The sequence below is a fragment of the Dermacentor variabilis genome, chromosome 8 (assembly GCF_050947875.1).
Source record: "Dermacentor variabilis isolate Ectoservices chromosome 8, ASM5094787v1, whole genome shotgun sequence".
Classification (NCBI taxonomy): domain Eukaryota; kingdom Metazoa; phylum Arthropoda; class Arachnida; order Ixodida; family Ixodidae; genus Dermacentor; species Dermacentor variabilis.
The window spans coordinates 54322536-54337806 of NC_134575.1; the positions used below are offsets into that span (position 1 = coordinate 54322536).

At 43.8% G+C, this 15271-nt stretch overlaps 1 protein-coding gene and 1 non-coding gene across 4 annotated transcripts in view; one reads left to right on the plus strand and one right to left on the minus strand.

Moving 5' to 3' along the window:
- Nucleotides 1–15271, plus strand: part of LOC142590225 (BAI1-associated protein 3-like) — a 517523-nt gene that overhangs the window by 24893 nt on the left and 477359 nt on the right. The window lies entirely within an intron of this gene.
- On the minus strand, nucleotides 11644–11716 carry TRNAS-CGA (transfer RNA serine (anticodon CGA)). Its single transcript has one exon. It is a non-coding gene; the product is annotated as a tRNA-Ser (tRNA).

Here is a 15271-nt window from a genome sequence, read left to right on the forward strand (position 1 = left end):
GCCAGTTTTGATATAAGCGCCGTCTAACGTGCGGTAAAAATGCACTGTTCTTTGATTGTCCCACTTAATTTTTTAACAAAAAGTCGCTTTGTGTATTGAAACACAAATGTGACTGAAATGCCATTGTACTTCGTCGTGCATTTCGCGAACGGCCGACCCGCCGTGGTTGCTCAGTGGCTATGGTGTTGGGCTCCCGAACACGAGGTCGCGGGATCGAATCCCGGCCACGGCGGCCGCATTTCGATGGAGGCGAAAACACCCGTGTACTTAGATTTAGGTGCACGTTAAAGAACCCCAGATGGTCAAAATTTCCGGAGTCCTCCACTACGGCGTGCCCCATAATCAGAAAGTGGTTTTGGCACGTAAAACCAAACTTTTTCATTTTTTGGAAAGCGGCCTTATCGAAATTGCTGTTTTTTCGTCCTCGGAATTCGGTCCGAGTGTACGAACTCGCATGCCGCAATTCGCAAACTGCGATCAGAAAACAAAATTTGCATTCACGGAGCCGTAATCAGCGCCCAGAATGCTAATGATATGTAATTGTAGGAGTCTATCTAGTCCGAGCATTTTATCTCCATTAAGTTGTTATCGATATAGATTTTACGTAAAAAGCACGTGTGGACGACATTTACCGATTTCTTGGAGCAATGCTGCACAACAACAGCGTAGTTTTCCTTCACCCTGTGGTTATCGTTCGAAGTCTTTCGATGTCAACAGTTTCGCGTAGCGTTTAAGAGCATTTTGCCTTATTTCGTTCGATTTTGTTTACCCCGAAAGCCTTGACTCGGAAACTATTTAGGGGGGTTGACTGAGCAAATACAGCCAACGGTATATTGCACAGAAAGCGCAGACAAACGTGCGTATACGCATAGTTGCAGAGCAGGTGGCATACTAAAACAAATGAAGACAGAATGCAACATTACAGGCCAGAATAGGGAACATTTGGAAGGGCCATAGTGGTTATAAATGAAACTTTTCTAGCAGCGCGAGGCTTGCAAACTGATCGAAGAGAAGATGGATCCCTTATAGCGACTGCCTTTTGTGGTTATTAATTATACTCAGCTACGTATGGTGCTAAGGGTGCGTCCTGAAACGTTGTTGTTCTAGTGGATGCTAGTTAATGTTTGCTCGCGTGACTGATGCAAAATGAAATACGAGGTTGGTTAAGAGATGTGGACTACGAGAAAAATGTGGCGCGGTATAAAATGACAAAAAAAAAAAACGTTTTGCTGTGAAACCTTCCTATCGTAGAATGTCTATCGAAGAAATGTATAACTCGTAATGTAAGTTTATTTCTTCTTTTTCTGTGCGTGAATTATTTTAACACTGCGTAATTGCTCATCTGTTCATATGCTCATCGAAGTCTACATCACGGCCGTTTGTGTGCGTTTGTGACTTTGTTTACGAACTCATTGTGGTGCAACTTGCATTTGACTTTTATACAGTTATGTTTATGGGCGTATAGGACTGTGCTGTGGATTCCTGACCGTATGAAGTGATTTCGTTTCATTTTCCTACATATGTTTTATATTGTTGTTTCCGCTATGAGAAAAGGAGTAGCCGTCAACCATTATAAAGTGACTACGTCTCTTTCTTTTATTTTCATTTCAATAAAAAGAAGACTCGATGAGGCTACGGTAGATTATATGGTCTCATAATCACTTAATCTCTTAGTCGCTATTGTAGTAATACTTATATTCGTTCTTAAGGTTCACGGAAGGACGAAGACGTTTCCCATAGTTCTCCAATCAGGCCGAGCCGTAAATGGCGTCAGCCGAGTCCATATTACTCCTAAAACCGCTCTAAAACCGATTGATCTTGCCGCTATCGAGACAAGAAAAACGCGCAGCCGAGGACGGCAGGTAGCCTTATCTGCCCAGTCATCGATCTAGTGTTAAGCTATATTAAATACGGTCTATCGACAGTCTATAGATGTCTATCAATAGTCTATAAATAAATTTGATTCCCTCGGCTGCGCTTTCTTTTGTTTCTTCGAAGCAACTGTGAAAAGTTCTGATTACTTTTGCTAATCTCTCTCTATATAAGTACAAGAATCCAAGTGAATAGACGTACGCTAAAGATGGGTAAAGTAAGCCTTCTTAGCAATGTTGGGATAGCGGGCTCGTGAGTAGCCTAACTCCTGAATTTGTCGTCGCTAATAACGAAAAAAAGAAAGTAACTTGAAGATAAAAGAAAGCGAATAAAAACGCGACGTCTTATAATCTTGTGTAAGCAGAGTTCTGTTATTTTTCTTCTTTACTATCTCAAACGATTCCTTTAGCTACAATTTCGGGATAGCGGGATCGTCAGGGACCAGATTACTCGTTTTCAACGGCTATCAAGCAACAGCACAAAGTTAAGTGAAGGCAGGAAAAAGTTGGCGGAGACACGGCAAAATCTTACTAACGACTTTTCTATGCAATCTTTCTGATATTTGTTCCTTACTATATTGACTAGCTCTTGCGGCTACGATTTTGAGACAGCGTGCTCTCCAGTAGGGCCAAACCGCCTATTTGATTGAGGTTAACAAATAACTGCTTAAACTCAGCAGAAGCAAAACACAATGTTAAAAACGATTGCTGCAATAACATTTTCTCATATATTCTGCTTACTACATAAGTTACTTTTGTAGCTACGATTTTAGTATAGCGGGCTCCTCAGTAGCCAAACTTTTCATACTGTCGCGGTGAGTCAGCAAAAAACAAAGCAACAACAAGTCAACTAAAGGCAAAATAATAAAAAAGGTCAATAGAAACGCAATTAATTTCACTAGCGACTTTTCTCAACAAGACTTTGGTATTTATTCTTGCTGTTACAAGCAGATCTTTTTCAATAAAACTAATTCTATTGATAGATACCGCGAGCCATATCCATAATCTTTCTGTTTGTCCACGTTTCTTTCTTGTTCTGTTTTCCCCACCGCATTTTACAGTGGAAGTGTTAGCGCTTGACATCTCCGAACCAGGATCAATTTGCCTTTTCCTCCGCCTTCGGCTTCTGTGTTCGCATACGCTGATATACGTACGGGGATCCCCCCCTCCTCTTTTTATCCTATGCCACAAATTGCATGCATCGGTAATCTATGCAGGCCTTGTTGTATAGTAATGAGATTGCCAGGCTCAATGTAACAGCGCGCCATCTTCAATAGCGCGCGTTCGTGTATAGAAAAAGTAAAAAACAAAAAAAAGGGGAGCGAAGCGTGGGTCGCGGCGAATGCAATTTTCACGGCTGATATGCTTCAATAGTAGCGCTATATGGGCGTTTACTTATATTTCGTTGTGCGCTAGTTTGAGCTTCTTTCACTCGGCGTTTCCTCCGGGCGATGTTTCTTTCCTCTTTATTTCTGTATTCTATCTCGGGCTTTGTGCTACTACATGCCCTGGATATTACCTGTGAAACCTACGTTTGCTTGGGCGTGTAGGTGTGTGTGCCTATGTGCGTTGTAGTGGAGGCTGAGTTTCCTTCACTACACCTTTTTTCTTTCTGATCGATATTTCATATCAGTGTATTTTAACCTTGGCTTCGATTTAGTGTGTCCTGGTTATCGCCTGTATCTAATATGCACGCTTGAACGTACGTGTTGATGTGTGCGTGTCTCTTAGACTCATTGTTTTGATTTTTCTTATCGTACCTATTATATTTTGGTGCTTTACCCTTTTCTTTTTCTCTCCGGGTCATTGGTCTTTTTCTATGCCGGATATTGTGTCATCGTTTGTGCCGTAAGGCGTAAGTGGTAGCGAGCCCCAGCTGCGGGATATTTCCTTGCTTATTTTTCCGTACTTGTCGCGTGTATTTGTATTTGGCCTCGTTCTTTAATTTTTACCTTTCCCCGCGCTCTCTTTTTAATGCACGATGTTTAAGAGATGTTTGATTTTTATCTCCGTTTCGTGCCGCATATATCTTTACTCCCTTCTTTCTCTCCCGCTCCCCCCCCCCGTATTATCCCATTACATTTGTGAAGCTTAACCCGTCGCCGTTTCATGTATCCGGCCTTGCGGTAACCCATGAATAATAAGTACTTTCTTTTTTTCTTTTTTTGTGTGCACTAGTTTACTCGTTCATCACGCTGCTGACGGGGCGTATCAACTCTAAATCGCTCCGGCAGGTCGTCGTATTTCTCGCTAAACTGCCTCATCATGATCGCTGCAAAGAAAAGGAAGTTTAAAGCGAGCGGGACTCGAAGCGCAAGGGGACTGCATTACGGCTTAATGTAGGATATATATTATTGCGCTCGTTTGACCCTACGCGATTCTGCCGTCGCCCGTAATCGGTTTCCAACCGCAGCGTCCTCTCTCTCCCTTTCCTCCTCCTCCTCCCCTCGCACTCTTTTTTTTAAAGTTGTGCTTGCGCGTACATTTCGCGGTGCTTCGTAGATAGGTAGGCTGGGCGATAGAGCGTGTGTACCGGTGCAATGCCTCGTTTGAACGCACGAAAAAAAAAATAAGTCGTGTTGAAAGCTGAAGTGCTTAGAGGAGGGACGCATGGAGTGGCAGCGCAAATGACATGTTCTTCCGGGGCGAAAAAAAAAAGAGCGAGTTTATGGGCAGTACGTAAACAGAATGAACGAGCAAATTAATGAATGCATTTCATTTGAGAGAGAGAGAGAGAGAGAATTTATTTCGATGCTAAATGAAGGAAGGCTCGGAAAAAGTGGAATTTTCAATGAATGACGTATTTTAGCAGCTAAGCAAATAGTTATTCTATTGCTTGCATTGTTCCCTGCGCTTATTGCGTTTCTCAGAGATGTTGATATATTTTGCCATACATGGTTTCTTGGGTTTATTAATGCATTGCAGCGTGTGTGACTGAATAAATGTCCTAATGCTACGATTGAATGAACGAATGCTCTTGCTGTAACCTACGACTTTCAATATGCTGAATCTTGTTTGTCTATTTCTGGTTCGAGGCCTCAGCCCTCACTTATGCGAGTTTCAATTTTTCGTTATCCATAACGTTAAAGTCGGTCTCTCCTCTGTGTGCTGCTGACGTTCTTGCTAATCATTTGAGAGGTACTGTTGAGTTCGTGTTATTTTTTTTTGTCTATACGTAATGCTTCTTATGCTGGTCATAGCCGCTGGTGTATTTGTTCTCATCGGTTTGCAATGGTCATCTAAAGGTATGCATGTACACGGGAAATGCGGTTTGAGTGAACTGACAAAAGAAATAGAGAAATAAAGAAGGAAATAAGGGAAACAGAAAGAAGGAATGAAGTGGCTAAAGCACGAAAGAATGAAGAAAGAAAGAAAGAAAGAAAGAAAGAAAGATTGAACTCACCTTATCTGTAAATGTTCTGAGGAGTGGAGTACCGGGTCAAAGAGAAGAGGAGTACGCCAAAGAACTTGATACGACTCTAAAGGATTCTCAGCTGCCTCTGTTTTCGTTGCCTCTTTTATGCGATGTGTACACCTTTGAAAATAAGAAACAAAGAACACCAACGTAAAAGCACGCAGAACCCTCAAACGCGCAGAAACGCCTTATGGAAGGGGACGCGAGAAAAAAGAAACAAGAAAGGCAATAATGGACGTCATTGCGGTTTAGTTTTGATACTTCATCGTTGCTTCTTTGATATATAAGTAACTTTATCTTGTCCCTGTGCGGGCCGACGCGCATAGGTGAAATAATGTGGAGCGATGGAGAGTGGCAGGCACCCTTCATGAAACTTGCATCGCCGTTGCTTTCCTGGCGCCTGGGTTGGCTGCTCGAATGGGCGATAGGACACGTATATAATGGTGTATAAGCAGTCGTGCGGGGCACACGTAGACGGGAATGTGTCTGTCTAGGACCGATCTCGGAGGAATGCGTCGGTTGTGCGGACGGCATAAATCGAGGCGAAAACGTGTTTTCCGGTGACGTCTCCTGCCCCCTCCCCCCCTTCCCCGTTCCCTAAGGCTGTTACTTTGAGTTTGGAGGGTGTTAGCATGAATTGTAGAGGGCCTTGTATATACCGTTTCCGCATACAGTTACGTTATTCTGCGGGTAGCGTTTCGATTCGTACGCCTTCTTTATCCATTCGTTCATTTCGTTGTCGATATGAAGAAACGAAAGGACGTTGTCAATGTTCCGTCTGCTCCTTATCGCATAGTAGGAATGAAGATACATTGCGGAAAGGTTGCCGAAGATGGAACGCATGAAAAAAATTCAGGACATTAAAGGGAAATGGAGACGATGTACTGCTTAGAACTTGCTGAAAGTGGAACGCGTGAAAATGTTTTAGAACATAACAGGAACACGAGAGTTCCAGAAGTGGGATGTACTGCGTAACAACCGCTGAAGCTAGAACGCTGAAATAACTTTCAGAACAGGATCGTAAGAGTTCTAGAAGATCGGATACGTACTGCGCAAGACTTGCTGAAGATGGAAGGTGTGATGAAATGTTTCAGGAAATAATGAGAACGTAAAGTGATCTTGAAGAAGAGGTTGACGTAGTGGGTAGAAAAAGGAACGGGGACCGGTGAATAAAAATATATTGCCTGCAGACCGGGTAATGAAGACGCAATGCCCAACAAGTTTCAGCGCGTAATACGAACGTACAGCATTCTAGAAGAGCTGACTGGTAACACTGTAGTGAAGGAAAGCTATGTGATATGGAAACTAACCGACAAGGAAGTCATCGCAAACTTCCAGCTCCTAACTTCATCATCATCACCATAATCAACCTATTTTTTGTATGTGAACAGCAGGACGAAGACCTGTCCCTGCGATCGTCACTTACCCTTGTCTTGAACTAGCTGAATTCAACTTGCGCCAGCAGATTGCCTAGTTTCGTCACCCCAGCTAGTTTCCTGTCGTCCTCGACTGCGCTTCCCTTCCCTTGGTGCCCATTCTGTAACCGCATTGCGTGGACTGCCCACCTTGATTTTTTTCTCTTAATGTCAACTGGAATATCGTCTGACCTCGTTTGCTCTCCGATCCACACCGCTCTCTTTCTGTCTCTTAACGTTACGCCTAACACTGCTCATTCCATCGCTCTTTGCGCGGTCCTTAACTTGTTCTCGAGCTTCTTTGTCGACGTCCAAGTTTCTTCTACATATGTGAGCACCGGTAGAATGCACTGATGTGAGCACCGGTAGAATGCACTGATTGTACAACTTTCTTTTCAACAACAGCGGTAAGCTGTTAGTAAGGATTTGGTAATTCTTGCCGTATGCACACCAATACATTCTTATTCTTCTGGAAATTTCCTTCTCAAGATAGGGGTCCCCTGTGAGTAATTCACTTAGATAAACGTACTTCTCTTCAGACTGTCTAGTACAATTGAAGTCGTGAGGAATTGTGTATGAAGTGCCGGAATCTTTTCAAGCGTGCTATCTCCTCCATCTTTGATAAACTCGACTGTTATTCAACCTTCTGCCGCTTTTCCCTGCGTCGTGTCTTGCAAGGCCCTTCTAGCTTCATCGCTAGTTAAAGGAGCCTGTGTATCCTGTGTGTTACAACTTCGAATGAAGGTGATGTGGCTGCTCAGGGTACTGTAGAGACCAGTATGGAAGTATTCTGCTGCTCTTACTATACCTTCGAGATTGCTGATGATATTATCCTGCTTATCTTCGCGTACATCTTGGTTTGTCATGTGCGTAGTTCCTTCGGATTTCAGGCTGCGTCCATTTTTAACTGCTTGCTCAGTCTTTCTCACGTTATAATTTAGAATGTCCCTGGTGCTCTTTTTGATGAGCAGTTTTGACAATTCAGCGAATTCCATCCTATCTCTTGAGTTGGACAATTTCGTGCTTTGTCGTTTTTTTTTATTAGGTCCTTGGTTATTTGTGAGAGCTTACCTATTGTTTGCCTTGGTGCCTTGTGTTTGTGTATATATTCCTTTGTTAGATTTGTTGCTCTGGAAATCTGTTCTAGAAACCATCCCGTGGCGCATTTCTGTTTTACGTCGTTTGGCATGTGTACTGCTAATGTGTCACGGGTACAAGCCCCTTACAGCAACAATGTGTCTTGACAGCGGATAAGCGCCTGTGGGGCCGAAACGTAGGAAATAAAGCATCGTTTCTTTTTTTACGTGCGTGCGTTGTCAACCTACAAATGCCTGTTCAACTACCGGACGCAGGCAGACTACTGTATATATGCTGTGAACGTGGTTTCAATCATAGAGGTGCCACGCAAGCCTAATTCATTTGTCTCGCATTTACCGCTAAATCGCCAATCAATTTTTTTTTCTGTTGCGGGAGTGTTGTCATCGAATGCAAATCAGAAAAAAAAAGAACTTCGTGTTAGCCATTATATCGCTACCAGCGTTTTAGATTTGCAGGTATGTAGAACACGATAGGCAGCTTTGCGTTCTCTCTAGTTAAGAGAGAGAGAGAGAATGGAGGAAGGAAAGGGCAGGGAGGTTAATCAGACTGAATCCAGTTTGCCATCCTAGTTAAGCTTGGCGTTACAGGATGCCGCTACCAGCGTTTCTGTTGCCGTACACTTATTCGATGGCAGCCCGGTATTTCGAGAACGGCAATATGTTTACGAACAAGCTAAGCCTCTGTTATAAGAGCAGAAAGGACGTTAACGGCACTCTTCGCAACCCGAACCGAACCTAACTGCCCTGCAGTAACTCCATTCGCTGCTGAAAGCTGGTTAGATGACTGTGCGTAAAAGCCTGCTATGGCTGTCTCGCTACGAGACAACAAACGAGCCTGTCGTTTGGCTAGCACGTAGCTACAAAACAAGACGTCGCCTCGAAGGCTGCTACGGATAGTGGAGTAAAGAGCCTCTAACCGCGACTGCATCTTTAGAACGGCTCCCGGATATATATCCTTGCGGCCGTTGGCGGGGAGCAAGAAAGGAAACGGGGGGTGGATTTAGTTTATCGCGCGAAAGGATTTCTCCCGATGTGGCTCGCCTTCGTAATCGATACTAGAGGGTAACGAAGCAAGCAAGAAAAGTCCACAAAGTCCTATAAAAGAAAACAGGGGAGAGAGGGAGAAAATAACGAAGTGAACGAAAAAGAAAGATGCTAGTTGAACTCGGAACTTTCCTTGGGTTTTACCGTAGGGAAAAAAAAGAATAAAATTGAAGACAAATTTGGGAGAGCGTCTCGTGTGCACCGCTTTTGGATTTTTACAGACGGCTCCCTGGGGTTTCTCATGACGTCCACACGCTATCGATGGACAGCGTAAGATAGTAAGACTATTTCACTCGATCCGTTGTAGTACACCTGCTTGCGAACAGTATTATTGGTCGAAGTCTGTAAACCTTAGTCGACAAAAAAAAAAACGAAGCGTAATCCGTCAGAAGAGCAGTTGTTGAAATTTTGTTGTGTTTCCGTTGAGACTTTGATGTACTCTGTTGAATTTCTTTTTTGATGCAATTGATTATCGTGCAAAATTTTTACAAGTTGACAATAATAAATAAAAAAAAACGGAGTAATAGAAAACAAAATATCAGAGTCGAAGTCTGGCTCCCCGTGGGTTTTTCCGGCGAAAGATAAACTGAGACAGCTTCTTCAACACCACTTTGCCTTCTTACAGACTTCTTCGCGTAGGTTTCACAACGGCTGCAAGCAGTCGATGGGCAATAATATTTCTCAACGAGGTATTTCTTTCAGCTCAGTTCAGTTTATTACCTCAAAGACCCCTGGAAGGGCTATTGCACGAGGGGTGGGATTACCGAATAATGACGTAAGAAGATTTGCCCTGTGGTTTAGGAGATGACAGCTGATCGGTTACGACTCCAAAGAAAAAAAAATCAGCCGGGCAGGTGATCGCAGCGATGTCGTAGGAAAGGCCGTTCCGTTCCCTAGCTGCGCGTGGAAAAGAAGGAAGCAGAAAATGGAGGCCGTGTGGTCACGTGGTCTGGCAACTCGAAGAACGTGACCCGTGCGCTGAGAAATGCGTGCAGGCGGCTCTATGCACCCTGTGTGGTTGACCGGACTATAAGAGAGCTTGCGAACTAGAGTTAGAGGGGAAATGCGGCGGCCTTTTGTAGTCTGCACACTTCCGAACCGAACGTTTGCAGAAAATGTAGGCAGTAGCGATGGGTACGATTGCAAGTGTAGCAGTACATGTGAATAAAAAAAAAGAAAACAAAGAAAATGCGAGCCCTTAAATTGATTTATTGAAATTCCGTTGTACCTGTATTGATTTTTTTTATGTCATTCAATTGCCTCTTGAGATTTAGTTTAAATCTGATGCATTGTTTTCGCATAGAAACCACGAGGTCACATGATAATTTTGGACTATTCGTAGATGTAAACGGCCAAGAGAACGCCTCTACAGACATTCTACAGACTCAATAAATTTCCGTTAGAGCGCGTTTCGGGGTCTTTCTCGGCAGTTCGAAGGCTGAGTCCGCTTTGTTCGTTATACCGGAAGCGAACGGAACAAAGGGCATACGCGCGCTGAAAGGCTGCGGGTCATAGGGGAGGGGAGGGGGAGTAGGGAAAGACGGTTGTGGAGCGGAGGAGGATGGAGGAGGAGAAGGAGAAGGCGCTTTCGGGTCGCATTTTAGATGAGGATCTATTCACGCAACGCCGCATATATACGTATAGTCTGCGTTTTTGTAAACAGCTTACGTAATTCGCCGAGGCTTTGACTCCCTCGCGTACGCCTTCGCGCGTCCTTTTTCAGTCACTTTCCGCTGGGGAACAATATGCAGCGGCCCGCGGAAGTGAGCAATCTGATGAAAAGAAACTGCTTATTTTTGTGTCTTTGTGTGTGTTAAAGTTGGCCACACAAGGCGCCTTGTGGAAGTGATTAAACTGACTCTATTTGCGTATTGCGTATTTGTTTATTTCCGCGTCGTATGGATATATACCAGACTTCATCAGGCAAGTTCGTGCGCAAGCTGGAGAATAATGAGATAGATAAATGAGGAGAAGGAAATTAAGGAAGAAGGAAGGAAGGGATTTTAAGGGAAATGTGCTGTGACGTGCAATTAATGACCTTGAGGCTAAAACGGGAACTAATTTATACGCTTCCCAAACAGGAATCTTCGCGAGCGCGAAGAAAAAGGCGAAATTCGAAAAGAAGGACCAATGATCTCGCTGAGGGAGTGGGATCAAAAGAGATCTTTTTCGGAGGGATATAAATGAGGCCCGGTCTATGCAAAATACCGTATCTACTTGTGCTGTCAGGAAAGATTTTCGCATAGCTACGAGCTTTCCTGCCATTGCTGCATCTTTAAGATAAGATGGGAGAAAGTCTATAGAAACAAAAAAAAAATGTTTTCAGTTAACCTCTCCCATTCATTTCGTCATTGATGCGCGTTTGAAGAAGGGCGCAATGGAGAGGCTAATTTTGTATGCTTCAAAATTTCTGCACATGTTCTCAGCGCTGTAGGAGCCATATATACAGTATATATGGTAACTGACTTTCCCAATGGGTCAAACGCTTGAAAAGGTCGGTCTACACACCGAAACTCCTGCGTAAATACACCAAAGATAGCCGCGAAGCTGTGCTTCTCATCTTTCTCTCTCTCTCCCTATATATATATATATATATATATATATATATATATATATATATATATATATATATATATATATATATATATATATATATATATATATATATATATATATTTTCATATCATGAGAAGCCAACAAACGCTGACACCAAGGACAACATAGGAGAAATTACTTGTGTTTAATAAATAAAGTAAAGAAACGATACAATAATGAAAATTAAAGTGGATGAAAAAACAACTTGCCGCAGGTGGGAACCGAACCCACAACCTTCGCATTTCGCGTGCGATGCTCTACCAATTGAGCTACCGCGGCGCTGTTTCGCCATCCACTTTTCTTGGGTATTTATCTGTCCTGTAGAACCCTGGGAGTGTTAGCCAGCGCCACCACTCACAGACCCTGGCGGCGGACGTGGAACGTCCTTTTTGCCGCAGGCGTCACGAGAACGCGATCTTTTTGGGTGAAGGCAACTGGTCAATAAACCAACGCACGCTACCTGAAGGCATCAATGTTGTTGGATTCGAGACCCTCGTTATGTAATGAACGAGAAGAAAGGGGGTTAACAGAGGGGCCCGATTTTTATTAGTCATATCGTGAGAAGTCAACAAACACTGACACCAAGGACAACATAGGGGAAATTAACATAACGAGGTAGCATGCGTTGGTTTATTGACCAGTTGCCTTCACCCAAAAAGATCGCGTTCTCGTGACGCCTGCGGCAAAAAGGACGTTCCACGTCCGCCGCCAAGGTCTCTGAGTGGTGGCGCTGGCTAACACTCCCAGGGTTCTACAGGACAGATAAATACCCAAGAAAAGTGGATGGCGAAACAGCGCCGCGGTAGCTCAATTGGTAGAGCATCGCACGCGAAATGCGAAGGTTGCGGGTTCGGTTCCCACCTGCGGCAAGTTGTTTTTTCATCCACTTTAATTTTCATTAAAGTATCGTTTCTTTACTTCATTTATTAAACACAAGTAATTTCCCTTATGTTGTCCTTGGTGTCAGTGTTTGTTCGCTTCTCATGATATGACTAAGAAAAATCGGGCCCCTCGGTTAACCCCCTTTCTTCTCGTTCATATATATATATATATATATATATATATATATATATATATATATATATATATATATATATATATATAAGAAAAGTAGCTCACCAATTTTTCGCTTAGCAAACAATTCATGTGTAGAAGCAAGATACATATGACATTAATCACCTGATTAAACTGTTTTGTCAATGACTCGATTTCATTTCGCAGCTTGTTCGTCTGCCGTACGAAAAACAGAACCTCTGGAATCATTGAGGAAACAAAGAAAAAGAACAAGCTTAAAGTATAACTTGAAGCGACGGCATCAGTGCTGCCAGCTGTCCAGAATACAGAAATGTCGTCAACAGCATGACGATAACGTCAAAGGTAACATGATACTAACGATGACGGTACAATTGCGACATCTGCGAAGACGGCCGATGAGTGAACAGGGCATCTGTTTCACATTGCAACGAATGTGATATCGTAAGAAGTCCTGGGCAAAGCTACGTGCTTTTGAATAGGCCACCACTGTCGTTACGAAAGAACTGGGTCGTGGCCATCAGAAGAATTGTAACATTGCTGCGCGCACTATGATATAGGTTTTGGAGGTATTGGGGATGTCAGGAAAGTCGCTAAATTAGGCTTGGTACCTTGAATTTTGTTCTTCTTTTTGTTATTGGTCTTGCTTGTATTGTTCTTGTGTTTCTGGAAAAGCACGTATACTTGTTTAAATGCTTCCTTTTGTTTTCGTGTCTTTGTGGCTTTTGGGTCGGTGTCCATAAGTGTTCTGCTTGGAAGTGGCACTTAGGGCGAGGGGGGGGGGAGGCATGGGGACGCCACATATGCACACCCTTGAGCAAAAGTATACCGACCAGGGATTGCGCGATAAAACTGCTTTTCTCCTCTGTCAGTGAACAGTGAATGCAACTTGAAATCAGAGACTGCAGTCCAAAGTTGCCAATACGTATTTTCTAGTTTCCGTTTATGCGTGTTAATTACGAAGAAATTGTCTTTTTTTTTTGGGGGGGGGGGGCGTGGTCCGTATACTTTTTATCACGGGTGTACCTGCCCAAAAACATTCATATTTTGCGAACATTTATATTTTGTGTACGATAACTTTAGAATTTGGGTCACCGTATTTTTCTTTCTTGTAATCGTTGGTTCTAGTTGTCATAACACCATTGTTTTATACTCAGGTTTTATGTCAGATGGATGGATGGATGGATGGATGGATGGATGGATGGATGGATGGATGGATGGATCGATGGATGGATGGATGGATGGATGGCTGGATGGATGGATGGATGGATGAATCTTTAATTTTAGTGTGGCATTAGTATACGTATATGACCGGACTTCGCGTTACTATGATTTCATTATTTTTGTTGTGATTTATTCTTTTTTTCATCTGTATATGAAAAAGAGTAGCCGGCGCCAATTAAAGGCGACGTCTTCAAAGTACCATATAATAAAAATAAGAAGTACAAAGCCATACAGTAAAGGTTCACCCCATAACATACAGAAAGAGCATTGTCAGTGGGTCCGACTGCTGCTTGTGGAGCGGGCTGTGGAACATGTCAATATTGTGTGAATGTTCATCTCAGTCCTGCAGAATTCTGGCGAAGGGATTATTTGAGGCGCCAGAAGTTGCTACGCGAAGAGTTCTAGACACCCTAGGTATCTTTCGCGGACTTCTTATGGTAACGTCTTCCGTTATTCCCGTACAGTCGATGAGACCGTTTGCAAGCTTGAATAAGGAAGTTAGACCAGCTTGCCTACGTCTGCAGACCAGGTCTTCGAGACCGAGCGAAAACTGAGAGCGAGGCTACTGTACACGGCTGACCTGCCCAGAGCACCTATCACCGGCGTAAGGAGACAAATTTCCTCTGAACTGTTGCGTACTGGATATTTGTTACACCGGCGAGTACCGTTCCAGACGACAGCGGTAATTCCAGCAAAAGTCAGCAGAAGCGTGTGTATACGGCTTAAGCACTAACACCCCCACTTCTGGAACTCCCTCGAACTTCGACTTGCTGTGCGCACGCCGTGCTTAGTGACGCATTCCATGTGGGGCGAGGAGGTTAGCTTGGAATGAATGGTGGTTCGAAGATCGGTAACTTCGAAACTGCCGAGAGAGTGTGGCTTTGTCCAAGTGGGCAAAGCCATACTTGGAAATTGTGCAGATCCAACGCACATCTTCGAATTAACGTTCCGGGAAGTTTTCGTGAAGCAGAGAATGAAGTGCTATGAATTTACTTATTTCATTCCGATAAGGTTGATATGCGCAATGTTACACGCGTGGCGATCGCCTTCAAAGGGATAGTTGGCGTTGGCACGATCGAAGTATGTCTGTGTAACGGTAAACAGGGCAGTATACGAAAAAAAAAAGTAAGTGATTGCGGCTCAGTGATTGGAGCATCGCGCTGTTGTGAGGCGCGACCGAGGTTCGACCCCAGCGTTGCGCTCGTAATTCAGTTTGTTTTCAGCGAGACATCAGCAAGACACATTAGCAGCACCCAGCAGCCACGGCCAAAAAAATCTGGGAGGTTTCGCAAAGGAAGCTTCGCTTGAAGAAGAGAAAAAAAGTCGGTGCTCTTGACTCGTGTCCCAATTGGCATCGCCCGCGGACGTGGTGGAGTGATCCTCGCGGTGTTGATAGTTAATAATTACGGTCTTTACCGCGCGTCTCGTTAGCACTCTCGGGGACCGCGCGCAGAGGGATGCCGCTTGTAATCGCGGTAATGCGGTACTTCGTCGCCGCCAACGGTGGATGCACGCAGTGCAGACCTCGTTGTGATATATATCGTCGCATTGTTCGCGTGCGTAGCTCGCTCTTCAGCT